This window comes from Cupressus sempervirens, chromosome 7 (assembly GCF_028749045.1).
Source record: "Cupressus sempervirens isolate cs-2001-9-10 chromosome 7, ASM2874904v1, whole genome shotgun sequence".
Lineage (NCBI taxonomy): Eukaryota > Viridiplantae > Streptophyta > Pinopsida > Cupressales > Cupressaceae > Cupressus > Cupressus sempervirens.
The window spans coordinates 871,201,325-871,221,364 of NC_143124.1; positions in this window are offsets into that span (position 1 = coordinate 871,201,325).

Consider the following 20,040-nt stretch of genomic DNA (forward strand, 5'->3'; position numbering starts at 1 on the left):
TTGTCAACATGACAACTTGTAAGAGTACGCAAACTCCTAAGTGTCTCACCTAAGAAATAATAAAATAATGCATTGACCTAAGTAAACTTAAGTAAAGTGTAATAAGTAAATACTTATGTACACTAAAAAAATCTATTGTTGAATAATAAGTGGATGGTCTTAAAAACAAAGCAAGTGAAGTGGAAAGAAAACTTGGAAGCATTTCTAGGTTCATTCTTCATGTGAAGGATAATAATGAGAAATTCTTGAACATGATGAATAGGAGGAAGGAAATTATAAAAGATAGTGTTCAAATACCTCATCGATGATTGGTCTCATGTACTACATCAGTCCAATTTTAATATTAAATCCTCACACAAGGTTTAATTGGGATCTAACCCCTTACCCCTCTAGGGTTTTCTTGTATAGTTTTGCATATAGCCTTAATGTATTTTTTAACTTTTGTTTCTTATGCTATAACTTAGGCTGCACCAATAAGTTTTTGCATTTTTAGTTTATTTCTTTTGTGTAGTACTACTATATACTGTAGTACTAGTTAACTTTTTTGGGTATAGGTTTCTGAATTATGGCCCATGCTTATCTATTTATTTATTATGGTCTAGGTTGTTTTTGATGTTATACTTTTTTACTATGTTGTGTTTGTATGTCTTGAAGCAGTGATATTGTAAGGGTCAGCACCTAAGCTTTTGTTGTTGATTAGTATCAAAAACATTTAAAAGAAACTTTGAATGGATATTTATTAAAAATTTATTTGATAGGTAGAATGAATCATCACTTGTTTGGATCACATTCTTTGCTCTTTTAGTTGTGCTCAAAATGGTTGTATGGATCATCAATAGTACCTAATAGGCACTAGGCTTGACATTAAGACCAATACCAATGTAAATAAATAATATTAATTAATCCTTTTACATTTGTGCCATGCATAAAAAATATTCCATCCTCTTACAAGAAAAGGAGTAGTTATAACATGTCACAATCTTTTATAGCATTCTTCATATTCCATTAAACACATTTCATATTTTATTCCACATATTTCTATTACTAAATCAGATCAATTTTAAATAAAGTCATTTACAAATATTTATTTATCTCCTTTCATTTCCATAAAAAAAAATCACTTTGTAAATGTATGATATACATTTACATCTTTGCAACATTCATTAATGTGGCATTCGTTTGGATATTGGATCCCCCTATGAGGGTATTTATAAATGTATCCCACTCTCTTTCGTAGGCATCTTACATCTTTACGCTCTTTTGCTTCTTGCATCTTGAACATTGTGAGATCAATTTTATTAATCATTTAGATTCATATTTGATTTGCAAATATTCCATTCTTCACAACCTCTTATGCATAGTATTCTAAGAGTATATAATTTGGGAGACAATATCTTGTTAATAAGAGAGCAATGTTGTTATATTTGAATACATGTGTTATGTTTATTGTTACAATGCTAGAACTAAAATATTTTTTGATTTTATTTTCAATTTATTTTATTCTATATGTTTTGCATGCCCCATGGCTCAAACTTTTGTCCCCTTGATTACTCAAGTTTTTTTTTTTGACATAAATATTTCACATTGAATTTGCATATTCAATCCTTTATGCTTGTTGATGGCTCTTTTTTTAAGTGAGAAATATGTTTCTTTGAACTATTCTATGAATTAAGCAATTACATTTCTTTGAAGCATTTTGTCATATAACTAGCACTTGCACCTTTGAAGGGTGCAAGGATAACGTTGATAGTTTGATGTATGAGATGATATAGTATTTGATTATAAGGTAATTTTTCACTAACTCCGACAAGGTTATGTTGATTTTGATTTATCTATTTAGTTTTGCTTCATGGATGCAAAGTAGTTACATCTTGTTTCTATTGTTAGTTCATCGAGGCAAGATTCCTCTTTCTTTTGTTTAATTGTGTATGGGTTATTTCTCATTTTTACATACTTTTCCAAGGTAAAAGAAAGATGAATATGAAGATTAGTGAAGGTTTTTACTCTTGACGTAGCTTTAAATGTCATCCCTTAACTTTCTAGTCTGTCTATGTCAGCTGTTGCTTTGTAGAGTGTCAACCCTTGTGATTTATGTATGGTAATAGCCTATGGAGTGGTGAATGGGAGTTGTCTCTGACTTCCTAATGTGATAGGAACAATTGGTATGGTCTTTGAATCATGGTCATCCCATGATGACCCACTATAATTATCAAAACATAAAGTAACGTACAAGGGAAGACTTGGTGGTTTACAACCTATCTCATAAATAATGTCAACAACCTCACCAAGGGCTCTATTCAACAATCTTGTATCTATCCATATATTTTTTGCAAGCATGATGTGTTGCCCCTTACAAAGGAGAACATGTTTTTCAAGTTGTTCTTTGTCCACAAGATTATTGTACCACTTAGACAATACACTGTTGTACTCAATGCAACTAGAGAATTCAATGATAAGCATGTAGCACCATTGAATGTTGTATTTTCAAATGCTATTAGTTGTATGTCTATACATTTCATTAATAGCTTCAATTCATCCTCTATTGGATTTTCATCTTAGATATACGTAACTTTTGACAAAATTGTTCTTGGATGTTGTCATCTCCTACTTGTCGAAAAATTTGTGTGCAAAGTGATGACTATTATGAATTGAGACCATAATAACTTAGTAGTAGAATGTGATGTATAAATAGGTTTGTCCATTGCAGGTGCTAATTGGGCTAAGTCACCAAATAGTATCATTGAAACATCACCAAAATATTCATGTTGTTAATGGGGGAAGGCTTTGCATAGTCTGCTATCAACTTTGAGAAGCAACTTTGGTCCTATGGAGCTCATCTCATCTATAAGGATATAGTTAATATATTTCATTTCTTCCTGGAATGTAGTTAATGCTTGGTTCTATAATGGTTGCATCTCTTTAATAGGTATTTTTAGCCTTGCATGTATTGTTGAAGCATGTATATTAAATGAAGCCACTCCCGTTGGTGCCAGCATGAGTAATTTGCTCTTACTTTGTGATGTAGAGTTGGTCAAAACTGTATATATGTAGTCCTTTGGCATTATTGTAAAAAAGGGGGAGAGATTCAGAATAATAAATGAGGAGAGTTATCACTATAATCGAAAGGGGGAGTTAGCACTCATTAGAGTTAGCATGTGTACATAAGTATCTTTGTATATACATTATAATTCATCAAGAAGGTACAGAGAAATTTATATGCAACAGTTCTACAAAGATCAATTTTGAAAAATAAAAATTCATTGAGTTAGGTTATGTACATATGTTTTGGCTTATAAGTGTTTTGTCACTAATGCCAAAGGGGGAGATTGTTGGCATTGTATTGTATTTTTCATTAGTGACAACACTTACTCAATTCTGAATGATAATCGAGTTCATCACTCAGTCTATAGTGTATACTGAGCATTCAATGGTTACCTTGTAGGTTCATCACTTAAGTAGTTCATACCGAGCATTACTGAAGCAATCGAGTGAGTGTGCAGTCAAGCAGTTCATATCGAGCATTCATGAAGCTACCGAGTGGGTGTGCAGCCCAGCAGTATCTACCGAGCTTCACAGTGTCTATCGAGTCATCAGTTTGTATGATGGAAGTCAATTTTTACCAAGTCATGGAACTATAGAGTTTACTGAGTGAAAACAAGGTAAAAAAAGGATTCAATTTTTATCGAGTGATACTATATCTACTGAGTCTCCAATGGTTACCGAGTTCCAAGCTACGTTGTGTGACTAGTATGGACCGAGCCTTCACTTCTACCGAGTGCATGACAGTGTAGAGTAATGTAGTGGATGCCAAGTATCAGAAGGTTGCCTAGTCAGCTTGAAGAACCCGAGCTTTCTACTGTTTGGCCGACTCAGTAATATTTTGTTCACTTGTATTTTGGCTGACCTTGCAATTATAATTATTGGAATGGTATATATGTAATGTATTATATCATTTACAATGTATGTATGATGTATCAAGATAGACATGTAATGCTTTGAGAAGAAGCAAAGCGAATCAGCAGAAGAGTAGAGTATTCAGCAAGGTCTACAAGGAGCAGTAAAGATTCATTAGTCACAAGAGGTGATCTGTACTTCAAGGATTTAATTAGCAATTAAGTTTTAAGTAGATCCACTGTTTCATCCTAACAGGTGAATCAGTTTTGTAAAACCTTTAACATGGTAGGCTTAATAGTCTTTGCATAAATCTCCTAACAGAGTGCATACTTCAGTGTATGTTTCTAAATCCTCTAACAAGGTGGACCTAGCAGTCCTTTGTGCTCCTAACAGGGAAGATCACTAGAAGTGGTCAATGTAAGCCTTAACAAGCCAACTTCATACTGCAGTAACGAAGTTCTGTGGGTATCATCCCCACCCTAGTTTTACTTTCTATTTGGAAGGTTTCTGGGTTACCAAATCACTATATACATGTTCTATGAATGCTTGATCTCTCATATATGTAGTAGATTAGATGAATGAATGGTGAATAATATATATGGTTAAAGTATTAAATTGTTTAAAGTTTCAAAGTTACTGATTCACCCCTTCCCTCTCAGTAACCTATCATATCTTGAATATTTCCAACAATTGGTATCAGAGCTTTTGTGGTTCTTGGGATAAATTTTGATAGCTTGAGCAAAGATCAAGGAAAATGGAGATATTCAGACTTGATAAAGCTATTGAAAATGAAAAGCTATATCTGGAAATGGCCATGGCTCAACTCAAAGAAGCAAAGGAGCATCTTTCTCAATCCTTGAAGAGAAGGAAGGAACTTGCAAGAAAAATGAATGACCATCAGTATGGTGAAGAAAATATTGAAGACCTTTTACCATCAAGCAGTTCAGATGAAGCTAATGAGGCAATCAAGGAACTCCTAGCAAAAAATGGCTCTCTGCAGGAAGAAGTAAGAAAGCTTAAAAGAGAACAAGAAATCCAATCAATTAGGCTATGTGAAGTTTTGGAACAGAGAAACAAGGCAACTGAAGACTTAGAGACAAGAAATAATCAATCCAATCAGCATGAAGATCTTGTGGATCAACTATCTAATACAAATGAAGAAATTATGAATCTAAGATCTAAAAATGAAAGCCTGAGGAATGATTTAATCACTGAAAGAAAAATCAATGAAAGCTTAAAAAGTGACTTAAGATCTAAAATAAAAATCAATGAGACAATGATGAAATCTCAAGCAGACATGACTCAATTAAATCAACAAAGTGAGCAGAATCTTCATAGACAAAAAGGTAAAGCTGGACTTGGTTATAAGGAAGAAGGTGAAACCTCCAAACAAGGTGCCCAAAGGAATCAAAGACCTACTTGAAATCACTATGGTAAGTTAGGTCACACATCAAACAAGTGGTTAAGCAATGGAAAAGGTAAATTCAATGGGAAATGCTACAATTGCAGTCAGCATGGTCATAAAGCTAATGAGTGCAAGGAGAAACCAAAATCTGAAGGAAATTGTCACAAATGCAAGAAGCATGGTCACAAGGCATTCCAATGCAAATCCAAATCATTCAATCTAGCTGAACGACTTGTTAAAGAAATATTCGGATGGAACTACAATACCTGGTGCAAATGTCATTATTGTGGAGAATATGGACATATTGGTATAAACTGTGCAAGACATCACCTAAGGAAGAAGGACACTATTGTAAGGTGCTATACATGTATAGAACTCAGTCATATAGCGAAAAACTACATGAACATAGGAAGAGTTGAAGATGAAAAGAAAGCTAAAATTGAAAACATTCCGAAGCAGATGAGGCAATAGTGGATTCCTAAATCTACTGAGCAAAATAGTTCAAATGATGGAAATGTCACTTAAGAAGTGGGTGACTCCACCATTTCCAATTAGATTCATAATGGAGGATATGGAACTGCATCTTGAAGTGATATCTCAAGCAGTTCCAAAATGAAAGAAAGCAAAAGATCCAATCAGTACTTCAAATATAAAGGGTCACAAGAAATCAGGTCATACCAAGCAAGGTTAGTCACAGACTCAACTGAGCTAGGTCGGGAGCAATAAAAGTTTTATTCGATCACCGAGTTGTAAGCTTCTACCAAGCAAATGAATGACAACCTATCAAGCACTATGTCATCTCAGCTACCTTTGTACCAAACATTTATGGCAAAAATTTTGTCAAAAGGGCAAAATTTGATTTCATTCTTTACCACGATTATAGAGCTAAGAAATTTCCAGCAATTCCAAAGAAAATTCCAAGCGATTTCAAGCGATTTTCAAGCAGAGAATTTGTTCAAAATTTTCTTACACCTATCGAGCAGCGATGGCATCCGAGAGTAGCAGCAACACCAAGGCAAAAAGAGGTTCAGATATGCTAGTTAAAGGTGTGGAGTGGAAGGTGTCGAATTTCAAGCTAGTTCCAACAATTGCAAAATCACTCGACCCCAATGGAGCTCAATCAAAAACTCAACCAAAGGTACTTCTCATAAATGACATTCGTACACATTTCAAATGTTCTATTCAAGAGATTGGAAACCTAGAGATAGACAATACCCTAGGAGAAATGAGTGTTGATGGCTCTTTGAAACTTGAGCATAGGCATCTAGAGACCAAAGGGTTAACCCATATCTCGCATATGCCAAGAAGTTTCCAAATTAAGTGGATCAAGTACATACTTAGTCATGTTCACAACGGGAAATTATGGTTAGAGCAGCCAGTTTTAATCACCAAGCAGATGATTCATAAGATTATCGGTCTCCCCATGCTAAGTAAAGCAAAAACTACCAAAACCCTAGGTTGGGAAGAGTTACAGAAGAAAACCCTAGCTGAATGGGATGGTAGAGGTTTGAAGGTCAACACTATATCTAATGTTGAATTAAGGTTTGGCATTCATGACATTGCCCACAAAATTTATAACTCTAGTCATTTGAATAGTGTGCCCTGTGAGGCTGTTGATTTGGCATTCAAAATTGTGAAGAAAAATCTTGAATTTGACCTGTCAGAATTGTTGTTGAAACAATTGAACAAGAACATGGACAGCATAAGGACTTCAAAGAATAATCCCTACAAATTTGGTTCCCTGTTAATTTGTTTATTTTTCTATATTCAAAAATTCTTTCCATCAAAGGGCTCAGTTGTATGGAGAAAAGATATTCCAATTTTATATCAAATTAATGAGTTTATTTCTGACATGGGTGAAAACTTTGAAAAAGTAATGGATAATTATTTTGAAGATTTCAAGGAAAGAATGAACATCAAGTTTTGAATTCCACCCAAACTAGTTGAAGACTACAATGATGATGTATGCTTCATGGTTGACTATGATAAGGTATACATTTAGGTAGTTAGACCCCGAGTTGCATGGGTGAAACCTCTTCCTTATGAGGTTAATATTGATGAAGCCAGAGACATTATTGAAGCACTGGTAAATGAACCTATAGATCCTAAGCTTCCTACCTTTGGCACTTATGATGAAGCCAAGACTAGAATTAAGCTTGGTTCATACACTTTTATTTGGATTGATATACTTCATGATCTAATTATTTCTTGCATTTATCCATATCAAAATGGGCTCGCATAATTCTTTCAAAGTAACAAGTATTGCTTTGCTAAAAAGATGTTCTATTAAACAAATTATCAATGAAAAGTATTGGATATCCATGTGTGCAAATAGAGGAAATTTAAAACGGCGTCAATGATCTAGCTATCCCAACATTGCTACAATGAAGTTCCTTTAATGAGCACAAATGCAACCGTGCCAAATAAACCAAACATATGTATTCAAACTTAATTCCATTGACCTTTCAACAAGCTTGTGTCTAAAATTGTTGCCTTCAAAATACCATGCACAAAAGGCTATGTAGAATGAAGGATTTGAAAAATGAATGTGAAAAACATTAAATGGATCCTAGATCATACCAAAACAACATTGATAAGGAAAAAGATATTAAAAAAATTATGATATATATACTATTTTAATAGATTAAGTGAGTTAATGGAGAATGAGAATGTTTTGTTAAATGGATTAATGGAATAATGAAGGACATGAAAAACATATTATTAATGAATAGAAAATATTGAAAAAATATATGGATTCACATTAATTGATAGAGAAATTAAAATTAATAAGAAGGTATTTTTATATGTCTAAAGTACAAACATGGTATATTGGAACCCCTTTATATAGTTCCAAATCCTAATTATCATGTCCTTGGCTAGATAGCTCATACTCAATATTTTGGTATCCATCATAAGTTCTACAATTCTCCATCTAAACCCAAGAATAAAACTTTCCAATCATCCAAATCCATTTTGGGTCCTTATATCCCAAAATTAAACCCGTCATCCATCTCACATCCTTGAATTTTTCCATCAACTATCCTTATCACTCCTACCTCCCAGTCCATTTATACTACTATAAATCAAGATAAAAGAAAAGTATACACATCCTTGAGAGACTTTCCTCAATCTTCCTACATAAATTGTTTCATGTCATTCATATCCATTCAAGAATATCAATGCCATTGGAAGTAGTTTGTATGCCAAGCATACAATCCATGAGAAAAAAAATCAACAAGAATTCCTTATAGATGTAGACAATGTTTCAAAACAGGTCATATGGAGGATAAATGTGACTCATTCAAAGTCAAATCTAAGAGGCCCTCTTTATGGTGGAAGGGAGCTTTGTCAGAGCACTATACAGTTACTAAAAATTCTTTCACAAGAAAGAGAATATCACAATTGGGAAATAGGGTTTCATTGTTGCTCAAACGATGGATGCCCAAGATGGGGATGTTTTGCACTCTCTATTGATTCTATCTTGGAAAAGGTGGAGGTGCTTGTTGGTTCTGAAAAGCTAGTTCCATGCTCTGAGGGTCTTGTTAGTCAAGCCCTCAAGGAAGTGTTGGTGGTCAAGTATGGGTTTGTTGTAGTTGATCAAAGAAATGTTGATGTTACTAGTTCAATCCAGAATGCCATTGTTGACATTGTTGTTGTTGGAAGCGTCCATCAAAATTTGTATAAGGCTTCTTTGGGGAAGACTTATGGTGCTTTTCCAACCATGGCTTCTAAACCTTGTTTTGGTCTGTCATTGTGTTTTGGAGTTTCATCTTGGGACTCACATTCTTGGCAAAATAAAGTGACAATGGTGGAGGAGGGGTAGATCCCTATAATTGGAAAGCATTCTAAGAAGTGTCATCCTCACTTTTACATGACTCTTCACTCCCAAGAGATGGGGGGTAAAGGAAAAATCTAGTTTCTCCTTTTGTTTCCTAGGTTGTGAGTTCTTTTAATCAAAACCCTCCTAGATAGTTTGACTTAATGATTATTTATTCTATGTCTATGTTTTAGTTGGTTGTGGCATTTTATTATCCCTCTTGAACAGTTTCAACTTAATGGTTTTCTTTTTCTGTTGATTTTGGATAAAGCTATCCTCAATATTCTTTCAGTTGCTTGACATGTAATGCTATTTAGTGGTAGCTATTGACTAGTGTATAGGGTTTCGAGGTCCCTTCAAAACTTGATTTTACCTTTAATTTAAAATATGTCCAATTTAATTGACATTTTAAGACAAAACAAAAATGATCCAAAAGAAAAAAAATAAAACACCCAAAAGGCTACAAAGGCCAATCAAATAAAAAGAAAATTCAAAGATAATGTGGATTCTCAAATCTTGCACTGTTGCAATGCCTTCCAAAGAAACACGAAGAAAAGAGTATGTGCAAGATCATGAGGGACCAAAAAGTGCTAGTGGGAAAAATAATGTTTTCTATGTTTCCAAGAATGCCAATATTTGTTTTGAGTTTTTGTACGATTGAACAAAATTTTAATTTGATGTGGTATTACCAAAACAAATCAGATATCCATTTATATTGTATATCTAATCATAACTGAATATATGATCCAACTCAAAAATATAGTCCAAATTGGGTTTTTTTTTTAATAAAATACACATTTTAGTAAAATAGGCATGACTTTTACATTTTCTATCATTTTTTTTTAATTTTGGAACATGCAATATAGATATTACAATTTATTTGATTAAAGACCAAAAACAATTATAATCATTTCAATTTTTTATTTTAGAACTTGTAGTAATCATAACTTTTACATACAAAATCTTTCTTTTTAATTTCAATTTTGCTACCATAAGAGCTAAACTAGTTTAAAAGTAGTAAATAATTTTTAAAAATTATATTTTTTGTACTAATGAGACTATTTCGGGTTTCTTTGATGACTTTGATCCTTTGCACACCTTTGTTCAATATGACCTAAGAGAGAATGTCTCTCAATTTCTCTCTTTAGCCCCCCAAACCCATGCATGTTTCTAACTTGTCTCTATCAACTCCTTTTTATCTCAAACTTTCCCCTTTTATCTCTATTACTCTACAAATCTCTTCATGTCTATCTATATCTCATTATATTTCACTCTCTTATTTTCATCTCTCCCTCTACATATCCTAATTAATCGAATATCTATCTTTGCCTACATCCCCCTATCTTTATTTCTTTCCCTATCCATGTCTCTCTATATCTCTCTATAAATATATCTCTTCCTTTGTATCACTAATCTATCTCTCAACATTCTCATTTTCCACCCTATCTACATAGTGCTCTTTCTCTCTCTACATATCTATAAATCTAGGTGGACTGCCTTTGGGCTCTCCCTCCCTCCTTCCTTCCCTCCCTTATTAATTCTTATTAATTATCTTAGTGTTTATGAGATATAGTGAAGAAGTGATTGAGATAGAGAGGTATAAAGATATAGGAAAAAAAAGGAAGAGGGAAGAAGATAAGTAGACACATACAAAATTGATGTTCAATAGCAAACAGTTGTTTGAGAAATTCTTTTCTTCTTTCATTTTTTGTTGAAAAAAAGTAGACATGCAAGCCCCTCCCCTCTCTCTACCTATACCTATATGATGTGGGAGCTTGTACGGTTATTTTGTTTTTCTCTTGGTTGATAAATTAGGAACCTTGAATTAAGTTGTTTATTTTGTTTTTGTCTTTGATAAATTAAGAATGTTTGGATTAAGTTTGTTTTAACAATAATATAGGAGGTTAAAACTCTTTCTAGATAATAGAATCTTATTTGGATCCATCGAAATCTTCATTTGGTTTGTTTTCGTGTATTTAAAATGAGGTAATGTTTCATGGGGAAAAAAAAGCGAATATTATTATTGTACTTTCTCTCATTGTTTGTGAATTTTGTAGGGCCCATTTGTCATTGCACCAAAAGCCATGACTGTTAGTGAACATAGAACACAACATAATTAACCACCTGTGGGCAGGGGGGCACGTCACATCACCCAACAATCTCCCCCTCGACGCGCATACTAGGGTCTTACGCGGGTCAAGAAGGCACCGAGGAGATTTGAACCCATGACCAGGCCAAAACCAGGCTTTGATACCAATTGTAGGGCCCATTTGTCGTTGCACCAAAAGCCATGACTATTAGTGAACATGGAACACCTTATAATTAACCACCTGTGGGCAGGGGCGCGTGTCACATCACCCAACAAATTTAATTTTCATCACGTGGTATGGCGATGATAACTTTTTGGATCAATTGGAGTGGATCACAGAATTATGGTAGGAATTTGTGAACTTGTTTTCAAATTAATAACTTGTTGGATCAAAGCCGCATTAGTTCTTCAGATCGAATGTTGCAACTTGTGTAAGTGTGCAAGAAGCGGGCAAGTCAATTTGGATTCAAACCAATCAAATAGCTATACAATTAACAATTCAAAATGTGCATTGAGCATATTGAACAAGCTCCAAGCACCCAATAATATATGGTTAAGTCATTTTCAAATCACTACTCTTAGATCGTTGCTAGAAGAGGAAAGAGTTGTTGTGTCACTAGCTGAGCTACTACAAAAGCCAACCCCTGTAATTGAATCTGCCACTCAATATTTTTTTTGATGAATAGTCATTTTCAATTAATAAAATTTATTAAGATTACAATTCACAAAAAAGGGCCGGGGGATACAGGATCACCCCACGAATGAGTTCAATCGGCCAAAGCCGGAGCAAACAACATGGCCACAGCTAGCAACTATAAACTATTCAAAAAAATAATAATAACAATCCTCATGCTGCCAAGGTAGTACTAGAAAGGGGAGGAGGATCATCTTTATCTAGAAATCCCCACACATCAGTGGGATTGTAAGGCAGACTAGGAATAGTCCAGCCGTCAGCAGCATCTGCAAGATCTGGGATAGTTGCAGTCTTCGCATCCTTCTTGTCTGGCCGCGGAGGAGAAATTGCCAAGGCCAGCCAAGGAAACTTGCCAAGGTGCGCCCATCCAGGAGGAGGAGCCGGAGACCAACCAGAAGCCTGCCTAGGGGGGGGAGCTGGGGAGCAGCCAGCACCACCACGTGGTGGGGAAGTGGAGCGGCACCTCCAACCACCATGACCACTGCTGGGAGAGCAATGGCAGGGACCCTGGGAGAACAGCGTGTGAGAATGGCAATCGGAGGACTGGCATTTGGAACGGCGACCGCGGGATGAGGAAGCATCAGCTGAGGCCTTCGAAGGCACTCTGGCAATGGTACAAGGAGCATTGCCCCAGTGGTTTAACAATTCTTGTAAGTGGGCAACCTCCAGTGCAACTTTATTAGCTTGCACCTATATCTACATAATGACATTGTTACAAATGCATGCCTTAGTGTACATTGCAATGTTAACATCCAAAAACCTGTGAGTGACTAAAACTCCATTCCTATCTTTCCATAGAGAAAACAAAATTTCCATCCTAAAGGTATGCCAAATCTGGGAAAAATTTCGAGGAAATCTGGGGGAATCACCCAGAAGGATCATGTGCCATGAAAAAGGTTTGGGCCTGAAAGGCTTGAAAAAATCATGGATCTAGTGCCAATAATTCTGAGCACGTTTGCAAAACCAAAAAATATGCAAAAAGGACTCAGGTTGGCCACAAAATGGGCATCTGGGGTCAAGAACCCCAATGTGCTTGAGCCAAGGCCCCAGGGGAAGACCTTGAAAAGCAAGGCACCAAGCAAAGTGAGCAATCTTAGGTTCTATAATGGCACTCCAAATGGTGTCGAACCATTTTCTCCATTGAGAAAGCAAAGAATGCAAATGCCACCATTGATTAAGCGTCTCTACCATCGAAAGGTGGGGAAAAAGCCATCTATATCCCATATTGGGCTTATAATTGGTAAATGGAGTGGCAGGAAACCACTTCCAATCATACCACCAAGGTCGAACAGACTGAATCCCCACTTTATGAAGTAAGTGCACAGGGATGGAAGCCAACAGAAGCTCATAAGTCTGACGATCGGCACGAATAAGGTGGTATTGAACTTGCATATCCTCCCAAAACCTGAAATTCATGGTGACTCTTGAAAAAATATCCTTAGTAGTGCGAATGCCTCATTTATAGAAACGCAGAGCACTGGCACCTTGAGTCTTGGCAAGAGGAATACCCTGGAAGGCAAATAGGGGAGACCACCAAATGTTCTGCTGATTTAAGGACAGCCCATTGCGAAACTCATTACCAGCCCAACGAAGCCAAGGTTTAATAGCTTCCCAGGCTTTCTAGATGCTCTTTATTACAAAGGAGCCCTGTATGACCATTGGTTCTCGCATAGTGAGAAGAGTCTGAAAACTAATTCCCTTCCAGGCCGGTCTGTTAGCAGGGAAGTCTAAAGAAATGCAATGTCTGACAAGAATTTTCCAGGCTTCATCTCTAGAAATAGCTCTAATAATCCATTTAGTACAGAGGGAAAGGCCCTACTTCTGAGTGAAAAGCAGGCCGAGACCCCCAGATTCCCTCGGGAGACAACAAAAATCCAAAGCAACTCTGTGAAGACCATGATGGTCAGAACCAGAGGCCCAAAGAAAATCTCTGAGCAAACGTTCTAATTTGAGGTATGAAGCTTTGGAGGTAGCCCAACAAGAAGAATAAAAGACATGGGTGGTAGCCAAAATCTTAGAACAAATTTGGAATTTACCTGCAAGAGAAAACGGCTTAGTGATACAATAATCAAGCTTTTTGGTAATCTTTGTAAGCACAGCATTCCAAAGTTCCACAGGGGAAGCCTGAAAAGCAAAGAGAATGCCAAGAAAGCAAAAACTTTCTCCATGCATAACCCATTTCCATTGGAATTGGCTGAGCCAAGGTAGAGCTGGCAAAAAAGATTGTCGATAACAGAGCGTTTTATGCCATTGAATGGCAGATCCAAAGGCTTGACAAAAAGTGTCAAGACAATCTAACGCATTTTTGATGTTTACTTCATCCTCAAGAAGAGTGAGAAAAGAATCATCAGCAAAATGACCATTGACTAACTGGGAGGAAGAATCAGTCAAGGAAATGCCACGAACCAGCCCAGAAGACATAGAATGAGCAAGTAAATAACCAAAGCCTTCGGCAGCAAGGACATAAAGCATAGGAGCTAATGGACAACCTTGTCTGATGGAATGAAAAAGTCCAAAAGCTTCGGATTGCAAATTATTGATGGTGATGCAAGCATTAACATCACCAAAGAGCATCTCCATGGACTGAAGGAAATTGGCACCAAAACTCAAAGCCTGAAGCATAGCCAAAATGAAAGGCTATTCAATACGATCATAGGCTTTAGCAAAATCTATCTTTAAAAAGATAGCCTATTGCTTGGACTTACGGGCCCATTCCATCCCTTCCCAGAAAGAAATGATGTTGTCAAGAATATACCTGGATTTGATGAAGCCATTTTGTTCAGGCCGCACAATTAGAGGAAGCATATGGCAGATTTTGAGAGAGAGTTCCTTAGCAATGATCTTATAAGACACATTGAGGAGGGTGATGGGCCTCCAATTGCAAATGTCCTCAGGATCGCCAGCTTTAGGTATGAACTTAATATTGCCTTTATTTATGATCATTACTAAGCTTTTAGAATGGTATGCTTCAAGATGGACTTTTTGCAGATCAGGACCAATTTTCTCCGAAAGATGTTTGTAAAATTCATAGGGAAATCCATCACACCCAGGGGATTTGTCATCCACCATGGAGTAAGCTGCCTCTTTAAGGTCTTGAAGGGAAAGAAGTTGCTCACAAAAAGCGCATTGCTCAACCGCGAGGCAGTTTGGAGTAACAGAAATACACTTTCTGAGAGCCTCCTCCTAAGCAACCGAATGGCCCTGGGAAGCAAAAATGTTCTCATAGTGAAGAACAAAAGCTGGCAGGATGTCTGGCAGATTGGAAAGAACCTTAGTTCCTTGTTTTATCTTTTTAATCCCAATATTGGTATGACGGGCTCGTAGAGCCTGAAAGAACTCCTTCGAGGCTTTGTCGCCAACCTCCAACCAGTGGAGATGGGCTTTGATTTGAGCTCCTCAAGCATCATAGTTATTAGCAATTTTCTTTTCATGGCGAAGCTTGGCGAGCTGAAGTTGCAAATCCACATCAAAAGGGTTGAAGGTGAGCGCTTCAGAGGTTTTTTTGAGGGCAAGGGTGGTAGCTTCATAAGAACATTTTTTGAAAATTGCCAGCTGACACTCGTAGATGCGCAAAAAATGAGCCGTTCTAGTAATGGAATCATTCCACCATTGAATCCAACCTTGATGGGAATGTGGACATGGTTCCAAATTCCAGACACTTTGTATGTGGGAGATAGTGGAGGCATGCAATAGCACAGACGTGTTGAGGAAGAATTGAGACTTAACCACTTTGGGGGCAGCTGTTTGCCAAGAAATGCCAAAATAAATGGGATAGTAGTCTGACAACGTCACATCTGTCAAGGGAATGAAAAGTAGATCACAATCTTCAAAAAAATAAAAAAAAGATTGTGCCGAGATCATAGCATGATCAAGACATTTCAATATGCGATTAGGACCGGCTCGAACATTGGACCTAGTGTGCCAAGCCCCATTATCATGATGGCAGCTAGTATTGGGATCAAAGAGGCCCAATTTATGATGCATATGAAACCAGGCTTGTCTTTCCCCAGCTGTCCAACGGAAAGGTAGAATGCCATCTTTGTCAGAGGCTACTTCAACCATATTGAAGTCCCCACACAAGACCCAAGCAGCAGGCAGCAGGTTGTCAACAAGCCAAACCCACATTTGCACCCTTTCCACCGCATCATTGGAGGCATAAACATTAATGACTCCAAAATAATGATTTTTGATGGAAAGAAAAAGCCAAATAATACGGTGTGTGGGGTCAGAACTATGCAAAATAATAGCAGAATGAAGGCGAGGTGACAGGAGAGTAACTACACCACCTCGGCCAACTTCATGCTGAGAAGAAAACATGACGCTATCCTGCCAAATGACTCAGCATGCAACAAAAAGCATGAAACCAAAAATCTTAACTTCTTGCAGGCAAAGAAAATCTAAATTCCCAAGTCTATGACGGGTATCCTGGACATAGAATTTTCTGGGGAGGTCTGTAAGACCTCGAACATTCCAGGAGAGCAAGTTCATGAAACCTCTTCCATATCATCCTCGTCCTCGAGAGAGGAGTAACTATTCTACAAAAGGGTAGAAATCGGGTGGAAGTCAGATAGGAAATCCTCTGGACTTACAGCCTGCCGTTTGACCCCTGATATCTCCACACGTCTAGGAGGACTGCGAGAACACCTTGTTGCTTGTGGTACTATGGAAGAGACTGCAAGAGGAGAATGAGCCCCAGCCAGGGATGAGGTCCTAGCGGCTTCCTTAATCCCCTACGAGCCAGCAAGGTTTGAAACCTGTGGAACCGCAATCGGCGGAACAGAAGCCGCTGGCATCTCCACGCTAGCAGGCGCTGATACTTCGATGGAAGCAGGAGGAATCACGGTTATGGCTGCATAGGATGGCTTGGGGGCCAAAGGATTCAAGGCAGGCTTGCTTTTGTGCCCAACAGTAACCCATTCTTCTTTTTTTCCTTTGACCTGCTTGACAGGCATTGCCTTAGGCTGGGGTTTGACCCTAGGCGTGGCAAAAGGGCAATCCTTGATCTTGTGTTCCGCAGACTGACACCTCTAACAAGTGTTAGGTAGGTTCAAGTAAAGCACCTTATGTGCAAAGGTTTGAGCACCAATCTGGATTTCCACTGAATCCTTGAGATCTTTAGAAAGATCAAATTCAATGCAAACACGCCGCTGAGGGTGAGCATTAAAAAAAAAATTTGGCTCCTTGGTAACAACTTTGCCAAGGGCTTGGGAAATAGACTCAATAAAAGGCCAACAGGGTAAGGGTAGACCTGGGAATTCAACCCAAACAAGAACTCTAAGCTTTTTATCGTCTGAGACAGAGAATTCTTGGGACCATTTCTCAAATACAAGCAGAAAGGAACGCACAGACCAAGGGTTGTTGGTAAAAACTGCGTCAGCTTGCAACGGGTTAGCAAAGCGAAATTAAAAAAAACCTTTGGTAAGGTTTTGCACAGCGTCAAGGCGGACGCCATGCAGGGTCCAGCTTTTGTTAACCCATTCTCTAAGCATAGCTTCAGGTGGGGTCCTACCAACAAAATACCCAATCAAGGTATGTTGTTCTAACCAGTCACATGCAGCATCAAATTCTTGCAAAGGAAGGACAATATCAAGCTTACCTCATGGAAAACCTTCGGGACAAACTTGTGCGGCCGTTTGTTTGGTGGCGGCGCCATGGCAGTCCGATGCAGCAGCATGAACACTAGAAGTAGCAGCATGACTGCTGGCCGGAGCCATTATATCCTAACCTAAAGCTCCCGTAGTAAATGCGGTATGACAAGTGCCGACAGAAGGGGAGTGCAAGCGGAAGGCCGTATGCAAAAAAAACCTGCAAGTTCGCATGAAGCAAGAAAACCTTAGCAGAGCGACCCTATTGGTTTTTGGTCTTCTTCTGCCACTTAGTATTCATTGATACGTTTTAGTGAAGAGTATTTGCATGGATTTTCTATCAGTATCTCTTGACTAATGTGCTTAAAGAGTTCTTCCAAGTGTTTCTATTAGACCTAGAGACATTCTTGAAATTCACCAATTGTTCTAGTATCTTGTTCCAGGCAAATTCATTTGTTCTAAGCCATTGATTGGCTCATATATTTTGTTGATGAAGTCATAGACTTGGTTGTTGTATTTTGATAGTTCCATGTTCCTTTATGAAATTAATAGATCTAAGTGTAATTTATATTTAGGTTCTATGGTAACATGTTGGAAAGCTTAAGTATGACCTAGATATAGGATCAATAGTACTGCATTAATTACAGTTATACTCTCTTTTGTTTTGTGCCCAACATTTTTTTTGGCTTCATTGACATATGTGGCTACCTTATTGAATGTATATAAATAGAGATATTTGTTTTTGTTATTTGATGGCATGAATAAGAGCATGATGGTGTACGCGAGTGTGAAATAGAGAACTGTATGTGAGAGTCTATTTTCAGTGGATATTTGATAGTAGTGTGCAAGAAAAAGAACTTTAAGAAATATTGAGGTACAAAGAGGTTATACATATTGTATCACAAAGATTTGATATATGTTGGGAGAAGATTCGTATCAAATTTCTATTGTTAGTCATTATTAAGCTTATAACTAGAATTGTTTCATGCATAGACAAATACAATTTTATCACTTTATATTGTGCTAATCATACACCTTGTTGGAACATGGTAGTTAAATATGATTGATAATGAGCCAAACAATAGTGCGCAAATTAATAGTAAATCCATGTAAAAATCATCTTACCTAGTGTCACCTTATTCAACGCTCATTACATGATAATTAATTTTTCTATCATTTTTCCTATTTTAGATTTCTACATTATATCTTTTGTTATGGGATTGGTTTTTCTTGTTATTTCATTCTGTTATCAATTGTAATTATTTAAATGGTTTATGTGCTTAACAATTCAATACAAGTTTTAGAAGTTGTTTAAGAATAATTAATTCGTTCTAACTGAAATGAGGGATGTAGAGTATGTAATGGTCAAATAAAGCTTAAAGAAAGAAGTCTTCTAACTAAAATCACAAAGAGACTCTCCCTGAAGTTGCAAATTAAGACAAAGGGTCTTAGATATATTTTGATGAAATAATGTTGTAAAGAGAATGAGATTGATGTTTCTGAAGCAAAGAGAATGTTGGTCGAGTAAAGTGAAATAAAGTGTAGGTTGCCTTTGAGATTTAAGACATGTTGATCTATTCTAGCTTTGTCAAAAGTCACCACAAAAAGAAATTGTTGTTTTTCTTGAGTTGTTTAACATAAAGAACCCGCCAAGAAAATTGGTTTTGAAAAAGGTTTATGGAGGTTTAAAATTTTTAAAAGTAAAATATTCAAGAGTTAGTGCATGTTGAAGAGTGTTGTTCATAGTTAAGAGAATAGCATAAGTGGATTTTATTTAAAGATAATAGAGGTTGATTGGAAATTAAAGTTGTTGCATAGTGGTTTTTACTAAATGGAAGTGTGTGGATGGAGTCATGTTCTCAGATAGCATCACGTGAAATGAAGAGTTGTGGTGGAAGAACCTTGACAACTTTTAGCTAAGGTTGAAAAGTTAGAGGACAATTGGAAGTCCTTGTGGGTGAGTTGAATGCAGTAACAAGAAGAGGCAGGAGTGCTCAAGGAGGTTCTTGGTGAGAGAACTTTACAAATACCAAAGAGCTAACCTAGGGGAATTCTTACCGAGGTATTGGTGATGAGAAAATAGAGAGGTCTTGTTATATGGGCTTCAATAGCAAGCTCATAAAGGGGGAAGGAAAATGACCACTCATGGTCATGATAGTTTAAGCCACAAAAAGTTAAGGGATGAAAGGTTTGAGAGGGAACTCACTTTATTAGAAAGTACAATTAAATTCACTAATGGAATTGCTATAGAAAAGGGTGTGCATGGACTTTTTTTTTTTTGAATAAGGTGAAGCAGCATAGGTTGTAAGTGAAGTTGAAGCATTGATGAATGTTCACAATTTTGAACTAGAACAAGGACCTATCCTTGGTAAAGATGAGAATGAAGGAGTTGATAGATCCAAGAATCTAATGTTTTTGAAACTAATTAGTTTTTATTGTGAATGGAGGTTATGTAAGTACTAATTATGTTGAGTTTCCTCATGAATGCAAAACCAAGGAAATACCAATCAATGGAATTGTCGATGAAATTATTATACTAGGAGAGGGGAGAGAGGT